Source organism: Ambystoma mexicanum, chromosome 13 (assembly GCF_040938575.1).
Source record: "Ambystoma mexicanum isolate Mex_15411 chromosome 13, UKY_AmexF1_1, whole genome shotgun sequence".
In the NCBI taxonomy this organism is placed as follows: domain Eukaryota; kingdom Metazoa; phylum Chordata; class Amphibia; order Caudata; family Ambystomatidae; genus Ambystoma; species Ambystoma mexicanum.
In genome coordinates, this window is record NC_090938.1 from 220,572,827 (window position 1) to 220,585,656 (window position 12,830).

The following is a 12,830-nucleotide window of genomic DNA, read 5'->3' on the forward strand; positions in this document are numbered from 1 at the left end:
TTCTTTATTGTCACACATTGATATCCATTATTAACAACATTCTCATATCTAGACTCCATTGAGTCCTAGTGATATATACAAAACAAAATGTCATACATCAAGGTACGATGCGTAAAAATATATCGATTATTAAAAGGTATCAACACGACAGCTGCGCACATCATACCGTATATCTTTGATATCGAACTCCCAAGGCAACAGCACAAACTTCACACCATCAACCCGAGGCAGTCCAGTTGCACATTACTATACAGTGTAACAGTGTACTCCAGGGGTATATACAAGGCAGGAAACAGACTCGAAACATACATTTCCGTTACAGGCAGGAACACAAACCATGTGTGCGCTTTTCAGGAGAGAATCTCTACACAGGGTACTTACAGAAGGTAACTTTTATAAACTACAAAATAATGCATCTCGTTTTATAATCCAGTGTATGATTTATGAAACGCAAAATCAACGAGGCGCCATTAATTGTACATAAACACTCATATCCGCGGCTGGTTTCGATGAACGTCACGGAGAATCTATTTGCATTTTTGCATCTGAAGGCTTCATCGTCTGAGAAGAAAAAATAAATATATTGCACATAAAAAATACACCTGCATGGTGTATGCATGGATTATTCACCTTGCCTGTGGACCATGAAATGAAGGCCTAGACTTTCATATAAGAAACAGGTTTGTAGTAGTTTCCTAGAAGAGCCTTTGTATAAAGGGGCCCTCGAGATGGGGAAATAAAATCCGTTCCATACAATTCCATACCTACCAACTTGCCCCACTCCATTTGGAAGATGCTAGCCCATTTATGGTTCTTTTTTTCTTGGCACTCTGGGCCTTGTAGTGTTGTGTATAACCTCTGAACTACAAGCCCCCGAATGACATTACAAAAAAAAAAAAAAAACACTTGATCGGACTGGCATCTCTCAATTGAAATGGAGCACGTTGACATCTATGCAATTCTTTATTGTGTTAGCCTATACATCCTCACCAATAAGAGACCCTGAACATCGCTTTATTTGGCTCTGGCATCGTGACTACATTAAACTAGAACAAACAATACATAAATAAATAAATAAATCTATAAAGGCCTGTGCAGTGGCTAAACAGCCTGCATGGGTCGGAGCCACTGAATAGACCTTTTGAGGCTTTGATCCACAACCCCCAACACCTGCACATTTCAGTTGAGATTTTTAAGGTCTCCTAGCACATAGTAGAAGTTGTCGAGGGATTAGTGCTGACAATTCGCAGTTAAGGCCATGTTGCCCTGTGTGTCAGTGCTGCCCATCATAGTGCATAACGAGAAACCAAGGAAAGGTATTCGGAAATTGGAAAGCTATTCCCTCATAGTCAAGATGCGAGTTCCCCTGCTGTGTCTGTGTTAATGTTTGCCAACTGTATTATGCTAAACTCCTCCAGAGAAGTGTGGAACATGTCTATGATTGTCGAACATCATTGAGGCTCGTCTGTACGTAGATGCTAAATATACATCCAAATTGACACTTCCTTTATATAATGATATAATTCCCAGCCTTTACTTGAATAATCAAAAGTTTCAAAATGTGGGTTTCCTCTATGCATATTTCAATACCTGCAGCTGTGTTTGTTCTTGTGTGGTTGTATTAGGATAGGTGTTCTGAATGGGTGGATGTGACACTATGTGCTCTCTGGGTTTGTGCGTATAGGTGCACACATACAGCGTATTGCCCTATAAACATATAGGGTCCGTTTCATGGCATTTTCTGCACGTTGCAAAGTGTCTGCACTAGTTCAAAGTGTATTTTTGCAGTGCAAAGTGACTTTGCGCTTGTGCAAAAGAGAGGCAAAGTCACTTTACGCTGCAAAAATACACTTCGCACTGCTCTGTGAATCAGGGTGTTTGTTGGCACTTCAAGGTGACTTGCAACACGCTAACAGTTCCATGCACAGGGACCATAGGGTGTTGTTTGTAAATATGCATGGATAGAAAAACACAAAAATAATACCAAAGTCAAGACTAGGATTTGAAAAATACATGAAGAGTGGTCCTTCCTCCATCCACTACAGGCAATTAGTATGGCTTGCACAGAGGGTCTGATTTTAAAAGATTTGCACGAGAGAAAATCAGGAGGCCCGTGAACATATTAGATGTTCACCTCTTCCCCAGGGCCTGTGTCACAAAAACCTAAAACTTGAGCAAATCTTTGTGACCTGCGTTTACACATGAGTATCCCCGATACTGGAGGCAGCTGCGGGTGTTCTCCAGGTGCAGTCTTTGTAAATCAGTTATCCGGGAACAGGTGGAAATCTCAGATGCCAGCGGGTATCTCTTAATTTGCTCCACTGCAAATCTTTGATAAGCAGGTCCACAGTGGGAGTGAGTACAACATATGGTACTCATGCACACCCATATATAAATATATATTTATAGTGCTCATAGGAAAACCACTCAAAGAGGTACTAGTTGCCGTTTTGAGACTTAAAGACTTGGGGGTCTGTTGCCCTTTTAAAGGACCACAATTGCCGCGGTCATATTAACTTAAGAATTCACTCTTGTCAGTTGAATTGTCATACCATCGAGTCACTACATTGTTACACCTTCTTCCCACTTTGTGAAGGCACTATCAACAGAAAATAAACAAAAAAACGTACATTTGTGCATTTAAAAAACCATCCTCACCGAATGATTATTTTCAGTAGTTTATACATTTCCCTTTTTAAGAGTAGGCGTGTAAGTGCATTGCTGATGGAGAGGGAGTGGAAGAGGGATCAGAGCGGACAACGCTTGGGTACTTGTATGAGAGGTGACAGGCACTTTCACACTTAAATTGCCATCTATATTTAATATATTGCAGGAAATATAATACATGTAGCTTTAAACCCAAATGTGCACAGGGATGAATACACAAGTATATAGAACTCTTTGCTTTCCTCTGCTGAGACTTTCTGCCTGAAAATCCCCATACCTCAAACAGGGATTTTCGGGCAGAAAGGCGCGCAAATCTGCGTTTTTCACACAAGTAATTCCATGAATCAGGCAATTTGACTTTTCAAACATGGTTACTGCTGTATTCTTAGAAAGAAGCTGCCAAATCCTGCTGCTAAAGTTGAACTCCCCAGAGCCTCTGCAGCATTTATTATGAGTCTTCTTTAAACTCCGAATAGAAATACCGACGTTGGAGTCAAGATCATTTTGGGCTTTGATATTATATTGAATAAAACAAATCGCAAAAATAAAATAAATTAAAAAACACAAAAAGGTATACTTTTGGTGTATGTCTGTGGCATCTATAGTCAGGGTCTTCAAAAAAGTACTTATGTTATGCAAAATAAATATTAATTTCCATGACATATACATACGTGTATATTTATTTTTTTCCAAGCAAAAACTTTAGTTGAAGTGCAGTTAAAGTGAGAAAACTTACCACAACAAAACCCTTGAAATTCAGCGCATTGGGAAACTCTGGACCAGCTTAACTCAGCGGGTTCCCATTGATCTCGCCCATAATGCCATATCCCCCATAATGCCATTTTGTATTGCATTGGAAATTCCTTCTATTTTAATAAATATGTGCTCTTCGGCAATTGCAACGGGAAAGCGCTGAGATAAGCCGGTCCTGAGTTTCCCAATGCGCTGAGTTTCAAGGCTTTTGTTGAATTAAGTTTACTCACCTTAACTGCACTTCAACTAAATTCTTTTCAATGAATTTCAAATTTTTTTATACCATATATTTTCATGACCACTGTATTTTTCGGTGCCTCTGTCGATGGCCTTCGGTCGTTAGGTTAAAAGAACTATTTAGGCTAAGAGGGGAAAACCAAGAACGGAGGAGTCCAGCACCACGTGGGAGCTCACTCAGGAAACTCTGGGCGATTACCCGATGGTTGAAAATACCATAACCAGAAGGCCTTGGGAAAGACGAGAAGGGGCTCAAAGTGGTCAAATAACGGTCTTGTAAAATCCTCTGTACAGTTGAAAGTCTTTGACCGACAGATGATTGTGAAACTAAGGGAAGTGAATGAAAAAGGCACGATTTTCAAGAGTCAGCCCGGACGAGGGATGCTGATAAAGAGGGGGCGAAGACTAAAGTTTTGAAATACAGTGTGTTGAAAAGAGTGAACCCGACCGACGGATGTCCATAGTGAACTGTACAAAAAAGACATTAAGATTTGTGAATGTCACAAAGAAGATTGTGTTGAAAGCCATAGTGAACCCGATCGAGGCAGGCAAACAGTCGAGTCAGATATGAGCCCTGAAGAGGGGGATCCAAGGGTGAGAAGCCAACATTCACCAACCCGTGATTACAACAAAACAAAATATGACAGGGCTTTTAACCTGGAAGAAAAGAAGTCCCATGGTGAAGAATTATCACCCAAATAAAGAGAAGAACCTTTAGTTGAACTGTTTGTTTTGATATGTCCTCAAAAGTAAGAGAGCACAACGATCAGAGGTCCTGGTATAATTAATGAACTTTCTAGGGATCTGCATCCGGAAGACGGGAATCCAAGGGTGAAAACAATCCCCCAATGTATATGTGAAAAGGAACTCTTGTTTGGTATTTGAATACATCAGGCCCACAGCGGCAAGAGACATTTTCAGTCAAAAAGAGTCGTAACCACTGAAAACCCTGATTGATGAAATCGGAACTGTTAGCTCGTGCTGGGAAAGCTTGAGAGTGATGTGCTCCAAAGTCCTACCTTGTCCCGGGCTGAAAACGCGGGGCAGGGAGACCCCAAGTACTGCATCCTGACTTATTATTTGTGAAAACATCCTTCTTTCTTAAGAACATTATCCCACACTTCTTTTTTGTATCTAGCGTAAGGATTGGCAATCATTTTTTCTAGTATAGACCCTTCTATTTGAAAACGACACCACTAGGACTGCCTTATTATTGTTTGATGGTCGAAGCTTGCTCCCATCTTAGATATAGGTTTAGTTTAGTCATTTTTCCAACCTAACTATAAAGTTTGATAAACACCTTTGAATTGTGATCACTTGTGTCTGTCTTTACTGTCGCCACCACGAGTTCCTTACAGTAGGAAGCTGATAATACATGGAAAATTGCAAATCCAGCTTACTCATGCGAGGCAAACTAGAATAACCTTTTGAATTATTTATATATAGTATGCCCCAATATGGTTTAAAGCTTTTCTATTTTCCCAGTGCTCCATGAGAGACAATTTATTTGCCATTTGCTGGATTGCATCATGGTATTTGTAGTCTCCTAGTCAATATAGGGGGAAATAATGCCAAAATTGTACACTTTTTTTGCCTAACATAGGTCTATAAGAATTTATATATTTGAGTGAAACTATGGTATGGTACTTTTGAAGTAATCTTTATAAAGGAGAGTATTGTTGAAAGCCAGACATGGGGGCTGGGAGGGGAAATGATGAGAGGGTAAGGCATGGGTATTTGCTCAGGATGTGGTATGAGAGGTTGCAATTCAGACACTGGTGCATTTATTTTCCCCCCGATTGTGGCTGCTTTTCCAGCCACAAGTAAAGGACACATGTGGGTGGACAACATGAGTTTTTTTCAGAGGGTGGACGCAACCCCTTGGTTTTTCTGAGGTTGCCAAGTTTGCTCAAGCATTTGGCTACTAGGATTTTACTCAGGTTGTCAAGTTCCTAGTGCAGACACTTCACCACAAGACCACAAGCACTTGTCTCGTATTGCGATTTTGTTTTTCTGGAAATATTTCAGTACAGATTGATGAGTTTAAAAGGTGAGCACCTTTTATATTTTGCTAAGATATTTATTGGAATGTTTTCCTCTCTCAGGTTATTTTTTCTGGTGTTCTTTACTTTTTTTTAAATATCCAATGCTCTTTTGTCTTACACCATTTTCTTCTTCAGCAAAATCAGTCTGTGATTGATGAATGTCTTTGAGCAATGGGTTGCAAGTGTAGAGTGGACACGGCCAAAGGCCATTGCTTGTGGTCTGGTAGTGTTTTAAAATGGACAGTTCTTAAAGCCTGCCATCTTTTATACATAACAATACCATGTCAAAACAGGTCAAAAGCAGTCTGTGATTGATGAACGTCTTTGGGCAATGGGTTGCAATTGTTTTCAAAATGTGGAGTGGGCCGAAGGCCATGCCCACTGGCCATGGCTGAAGGCCATAGCAGGTGCTCTGATAGTGTATTAAAATGAACAGTGGGCACAGTCGAAGGCCATGGCTACTGGTCTGGTAGTTTCTAAAATATACAGTGGACACGACCGAAAGCCATGTCTAGTGGCCTGGTAGTGTTTTAAAATGGCCATTGGTGCAGAAAAAATCATGGAATAACAAAAGCCTTGAAATTCAAGGAAAACACTTTAGTTTCAGGGACGTAAAGGTGAGGACTTGACACAACGGAACCTCTAAAATTTTGCTGAAGCCACCTTAACTTTGTGCCCCATGTTGTGTAGCCTATGAAAACAATGATTACATCAGTGATGTCATCACTGGTGACATCACTAATTACTGATGGAATCTCTGATTACATTACAACTCTAACTGGCTAGGGCCAGTGCCCAAGGCCTTTGGTCAAGCCCACTGTATAGTTTGACACTTTAAGGGACCACTAGCCGTGGCCAGTGGCCACAGCTTTTGCCTGTGACAACTGTATATTCTACAACAGTAATCGGACAGTAACCATGGCCTTCAGCCATGCTGACTGTATATTATACCACATCAAGGGGGCCTCTACCATGGGCTTCATCCATGGCCATTGGCCATGGAATTCGCCCGTGCTCACTGTATCGTTCACAAAATTACCCAGCCACTAACCATGAGCTTCTGGCATCCCCCCTGTATATTATACACATTAAGAGGCAGTAGACTTCAGCCGTGATCAGTGTATATTGTACAACACTAGCCATGGCCTTCGGGAATGCACAGTGTCCACAGCCTTGGCCATGGAAAAGGCCATGCCCAAAACTGTCATTTAGTTAGTCGAAACATTTATTAGCTAAGTTATAAATGATATTATGTCTGATGCCATCACAGGTGTAATCAGTGGTGTTATGTATGATGTAAACAGTGATGTCACCAGTGATTCCATCAGTGATTTCATAGCTGATGTAATAAGTGATGTCATTGTTGTGGGCATAGGCTTCACAACAGGGGGCATGATGTTAAGGTGGCTTTAGCTGAACTTCAGGGGTTTTGTTGCATTAAGTTCTCACCTTAACCTCCCTGCAACTAAAGTGTTTTCCTTGTATGTGTACACATATATATATATATATATATATATGTATATATATATATATATACATAAAATCCATATATCATCGTCAGAGTGCTGTGTGGTAATGAATACATATTGAAAAACCAGAGTTGGGCTTCATTATACTGGTGTACCGGTGACAAAGGTGTGTGGTCTTTCTTGGGTTATGAAGGCAGGAACAGAAAGGTTTTGTGAGAAAAACTAAAAATATGTCAAGTTAACCCTGGTCCATTGCAGAAAGCAACAGGGTCTCAAACAAGGAAAAGGAAACCCAGTTACAATAACAGGCAACAAAGATAATGTCATGGGAAAGACCAACAGAAAAGGCATAGACATTGCAAGAGTAAGGATACCGGGTGGATCGAGTGGAGGAGTATGTTTACTGGGTAGAGTAGTGGAACGGGAGTGTATGTGGGTGGACTGATTTGATGAGTAGCATTTGTTCTTGGTCGATATACATACATTGGGTATGTTGTAGATAGTGGGAAGACTGAGTTCAGTGGACATTCCTATCAGTGGTGGTGATAGGTACTGCTAGTTTGTAGGTTGAATGAATACATACAATCAATATGTTGGTACAGACAAGTATAGTTGTTGTGTAGGGGAGGTAGATCAGACCCTGGGGCCGCTCCATACACGATCGCAAGTTCAGAATAACTTTGTAGCAATCAAAGTTTTATGCGAACAAAGTCCTTTTCATTGTTGAGCCAATCCTTCAATGAAGCAAATTAATGTGACAAAGTACACTGTCCTTTGTTGAACAAATTAACATGCTCGGCAAGTGAAAGACAAGCCAAGAACTTTATTTTCCCTACGGGAGAGTGTGCTTTTCTTTGTATCGGAAGCTAAATGAAAGTGAACAGACTGGCAGGGTGACTGAGCGGCTAAACCAACATTGCCAAAGCCAATATACAACAATTAAGGAAAGGCTTCAAAAAGGAACAATTACTCCAAAAGTAAAGACGGAAAGCAAATAATATTAATGGAAGCTGTTGTACCGGTAAAAAGTCCAACACATGAGAACATGGTTTGAACATACATTGCCAAGGTCAGAAAAGTATAAAGAATTGTTTTGACTAAACCTCAATGAACAAACACTGGCAGGAGCTAGAGAATACGTCAAAGGTTCAACAGGTGACTGGTGACAAACCTAAATTGGAGCCATAGAAAGGTAGGCATGAGTAAAACTATCACAAAGTGAATTTTATGAATGGATGTAGTGCAGCAAGGCCAAAGACATGTGTGTGACACATTATGGCAAAGCCAAGAGGCCATCAAAGAAGAGCTAAGTGAATGTGATTGTGTACACTGGGGCACGTGCAGAAGCACCTGTGTGGGCGGAAGAGCCTAGGGATCCTGGTTACGGTACCTGTGATGGGTGGACCGTGTGGTCTGCTAACTGCACCTACACCAGTGAGTCCAAAATTGTGAAAACTAAAAGACATTGTGAACCAAGCCCAGGAGAAGCACTGTAAGCCAGCTGGTGACGCAATCCTGAAGGAGAGTCGTGTTGACCTAAAGTTGTGTTGAACTTTTGAAAATACTAAAACACGTACAAATGGCTATGTTGAACTCTTGGGGAAGGGAACCCCAAGGTTTAAGGAACTGCTTTGAACTTGAGAAATGTAATTTGGAGACTTTTGTGGAACTTTCTTGAACTTGGGGAAGGGGAGATGAGAAGGAAGCCAGGAGCTGGAAGAAGCTCAGAATTTTGTGTTGATCACCATGTCTTTGATTATGAACATCTCTAAACATGGTTTAACTTTAGTTGTGAGGGCAAGCATGGGATGTGGATACAGACAGACTTCTAAGTTGAACTCTTTGATGTTTCTTAGTTTTATTTGGGTAGGGAAATCCCACCCTAGCTTAGAGCAAGTTAGACCTTCTACCATCCTGACATTTGATTTAATGAACCATTTAGTTTTGAACTTTGAATCTGTTGTCTGTGTCTTGCTCCATGATGCCTTCACAGGACATTCAGCTTAAGGTTGGATAGATGGATTCATATAGTCAGTGGGTTTGATGAAGGGCTGCAATTTCCAGTTACCTGCTACAGGCGACGGCAGTGGGTACTAAGATGGTTAGATCCATGCCTGTCCTTTACAAGTCGTGAGCCGATGGATTAAAGTAATTTACTTGGTAGGTAGGCTAGTAGACCTAGTTCATTTTGAAGGTGAAATGATGTGGATTAACAAGGTTACAAGGTTGAACGGGTGGCTGAATATGTAACGGGGGTAGGCAGGGAAGACCAGCACAATGAGTGGGCAGTATATGAACATCAATAAAGGATTTATGCAGGGGGAGAAACTAACACATTTAGTTGGAGGATGGGTGGATCAGTAGAATTGGAGGCAGAGAGGGTGGATTATTAAATTTACCAGGTTGGTTAAAATAGTACACTAGGTGGGTGGGCTGAGTGGATGAATACAATCACTAGACAGATTCTGGGTAATGGTACAGTCTTCAGGCTAACTGGATGGATATGTGAGCAGGCAATCTATATCTATGGATATGTCCAACTGACAGCTTGGCCAAGGGGACGAGTGTAGCTAATAAGAGACTTGGTGGATTAGGTCTGTTGACTTGGCAAATGTGTACACATTTAGTAGATTTGCTGGTAAAAGACGCAGCGGTTAGAGCTGTTAGCAGTTAAGCTGTCATGCCCACCCAAGTCTCCGGAAGCAGGCTTGACTCTGGTCCTGAGACACGGCTCCTTTTCATTGTAGGGCCTTTGCGCATCGCTGGCCCAGCAGCCGATTCCTGAACCCTGGAATATGAGACCTACTGCAGCACAGTCTCGGGAGGATAGCTCAGCGGCAACATGCTCGACTTGCCAGCAAGACACACGAGCAACACAGGTTCGATCCCTGGGTTCCACGCTTAGAAACCTCTGGGTATTAAGCGCGTTATAAATAACCCATCATATCAGTGGGGAGGTCCTGTTGGACTTGCATGCGTATGTGCAATTGACCAGTGTTCCCGGAAGCTGCAATGACGCTTGCCATTTTGACCTGACCGGAAGCGCAGCAGTAGTACTTCAGACATGGTGTGTGAAAGCATTGTATCTACAATTCACTCAGGTTCATTGAAACGTGAAGTGGGAGTTTTTAAGAATTAGACTTCATATTTAAATCCTTATTCAATTGGCATTTGGGATTGAAATGTCTTCAAGATCCGACATGCCCTTGGCTTGGCAGATGTTTGAGGCGTGCCTTTTCCCCGTTTTGCTAGTACTTCCTGAGCTTTGCTTTTCCAGTGAGACGTATTCATTTTTAACTATGGACCTCATGATATCAGTATGGTGATGATGGTAAAAACAGGTCATATTTTTAAAATCTATTGATAAAATACCTTCTAATTTTGAGTTGGGATCACATGAAATATTTACTGCAAGGGGTAGATAAGAACTATTCAATGGTTTAAATAACTTTGTAAAACTCTGAATAACCTTAACAAAAATAATAAAAGATGTGATCTTTGTTTAATTTTATATTTATGATGTTCAAAGAGCAGAAATCCATACCAGAGGAGTGTGGTATCAGATGAAAACAACAATCTTGTTCAACCCATGGCCTAAAATTAAGATGAAAAAAGGAATAGAGAAAAGTATGAAAATAAAATGAAATTACAAAATAACTGGAATGGAAAAACATGAAAGCAAAAAGAAAAACTACAGAATCAGCAATTAAAATGTTGTGGCTTTCCTGTTCACTGTGTTTGCCTTATACCTAAAATGAAGATGTCATTTGGTAGTCTTCTTTGGGTTATATTTAGCCAAAGAATGACAGATACGATGTGGCACTGCCGTAGCCGGTATCATATCAAAATACTGAACGTAACAATTCCGAGGATGAAAATGCAGAATTGAAAATGCTGCATTGGGCTGCAAATATATGTGGGGATGGGTAAGGGTAGTAATACGTGTTGTGTGGGGGGGTCTCCCCCGCATATATATGCATTAAAAGGATTAAAAAAAATAATTTTTATCCCCAAGATTTACTGTTCGAGGTGATGACATAGATCCGCCGTAGCCACCTTCTTGCATAGAATTGATAGCCTCAGGAAGGGAACTATGTGTCTTCACAGTTGCCAACTAAACCTTTGATTTATGGTATTTAATATAACATCACTACAAGATCTCGTGTTGTTCAATAGCCTCTTTTAAAATAGCAAGCAGTACTCTTTTCCTGGCTGACAGTCCATCCCCTCCCTACAAGGTCTTGGAGTCAGACAATGAGTAAATTCTATTAGTACCTGGCGAAGGTCAATCAGAATGTAACAAACATTCTGATTGGCCCTCGCTGGGGCTTTACCCGACCGGGAATCCCTCGGCCGGGATTCCTTTCCTTTGTTCCCAAGAGGGGGCGTGGCAGCCCCTCAGCCAATGAGGAGGCTCAAAACGGGGCAATCCCAGCTCCGAGCCTCCACACGGCTGGAGGCTGCCATCCTCCCCCGCCAGGAATTCAGGTACGTTTTTCCCTTCTTCCTCCCCTCTCCCCTGCAAACAATCCCCTCCCTGCCCTCCCAACCCCACTTACCTTCTTATTTCTCCTTTTTCAGGAGCGAACACGCTGGGAACACTTCTGTCCCCAGCGTGTCAGCTCCCGATGGCCGCCATGGAAAGGGAGAACAGACTCCATTTTCCCTTCCCTGGTGGCCATTTTTTTAAACTCGGTAATGCCCCCGTGGCTCGGGCTTATTGTTTAAATATAGCACTCCTTCTAAGTTCCTCTTCCTGAGGACCATCCCCACATGTTCCTATGGGAACAACCTTGTTATCCTCACTGTGTGGGGCTCCCTGATCAGGTTGTAGTAATGTGGAGGAAGGCGTAAAAATGGATGGTTGAAATATACTATGTTAGGCAGACAAAAGAGTACAGGTTGTTGGTTTCTAATACACATTTTTTTTCAAAAGATGCCATGGGGTTTTGCAGAGATGATGCCTATATTAAAATAAAATAAAATGTTGTTTGCTAGCTTTCAAGACCACATGGGTCCATTCCGCAGGCAGATACAGTGCAACTGAAAAGGAACCGTGTGTTCGGGTATGGTCTTCAGCTTGTGGCTTGCCAGATGTTTTGTACTACGACTCCCATTAGCCCTGGGCTACCTAGTCAATGTTGCGGGGGTTCATGGGATTTGTAGTCCAAAACATCCAGGGAGCTTCAGGTTGCAGATCCTTGCGTTAGGAGAACATATTATTTCACCTTTTATTGTTTTGTTCAATTCTTCGGAAATTTGACAATTCAGTGTTTGTGAGTGTGTTAAAGCCCAAGCTTGCAGCTCGCTAAAATGAACACTCAAATGAAAACAAACGGAACCACCAGAAGTTCAGTTGAGAAAAAATTTGCGATGGCAAAACATACAAAAGGGTTTCAAAACCATGGAGAGTAGGAAGCATTGCCAATCATTTCTTCACAAGTCTATAGGCCACTGGGGTGCTTTCTAGGTGGCTGCACCTGACACCTGGAATTCCTTGGCTTCTGAGCTCAGAAGTTGCACGTCAGTGGACTGTTTCAAGAAAAAAATGAAAACATACCTCTTCAGATAACCACTGCCCATTGGTTCCCGTCCTCCTCTTTCGGTCTATAATCACTGTTTAGGGACTATAGTTTCCTCGGCGCCCGTATGCCACTTT

The 12,830-nt window shown here is 41.6% G+C and overlaps 1 protein-coding gene across 3 annotated transcripts in view; it reads right to left on the minus strand.

The window, feature by feature from the left end:
- The window catches only part of PPFIA4 (PTPRF interacting protein alpha 4), a 3,167,227-nt gene continuing 3,154,397 nt past the window's right edge, over positions 1-12,830 (minus strand). For all 3 annotated transcript variants that reach the window (XM_069633679.1, XM_069633678.1, XM_069633680.1), the window contains one exon: positions 1-12,830. This exon is cut by the window's right edge and continues 15,485 nt beyond it. The gene's annotated coding sequence lies outside the window, so the exon portion shown is untranslated.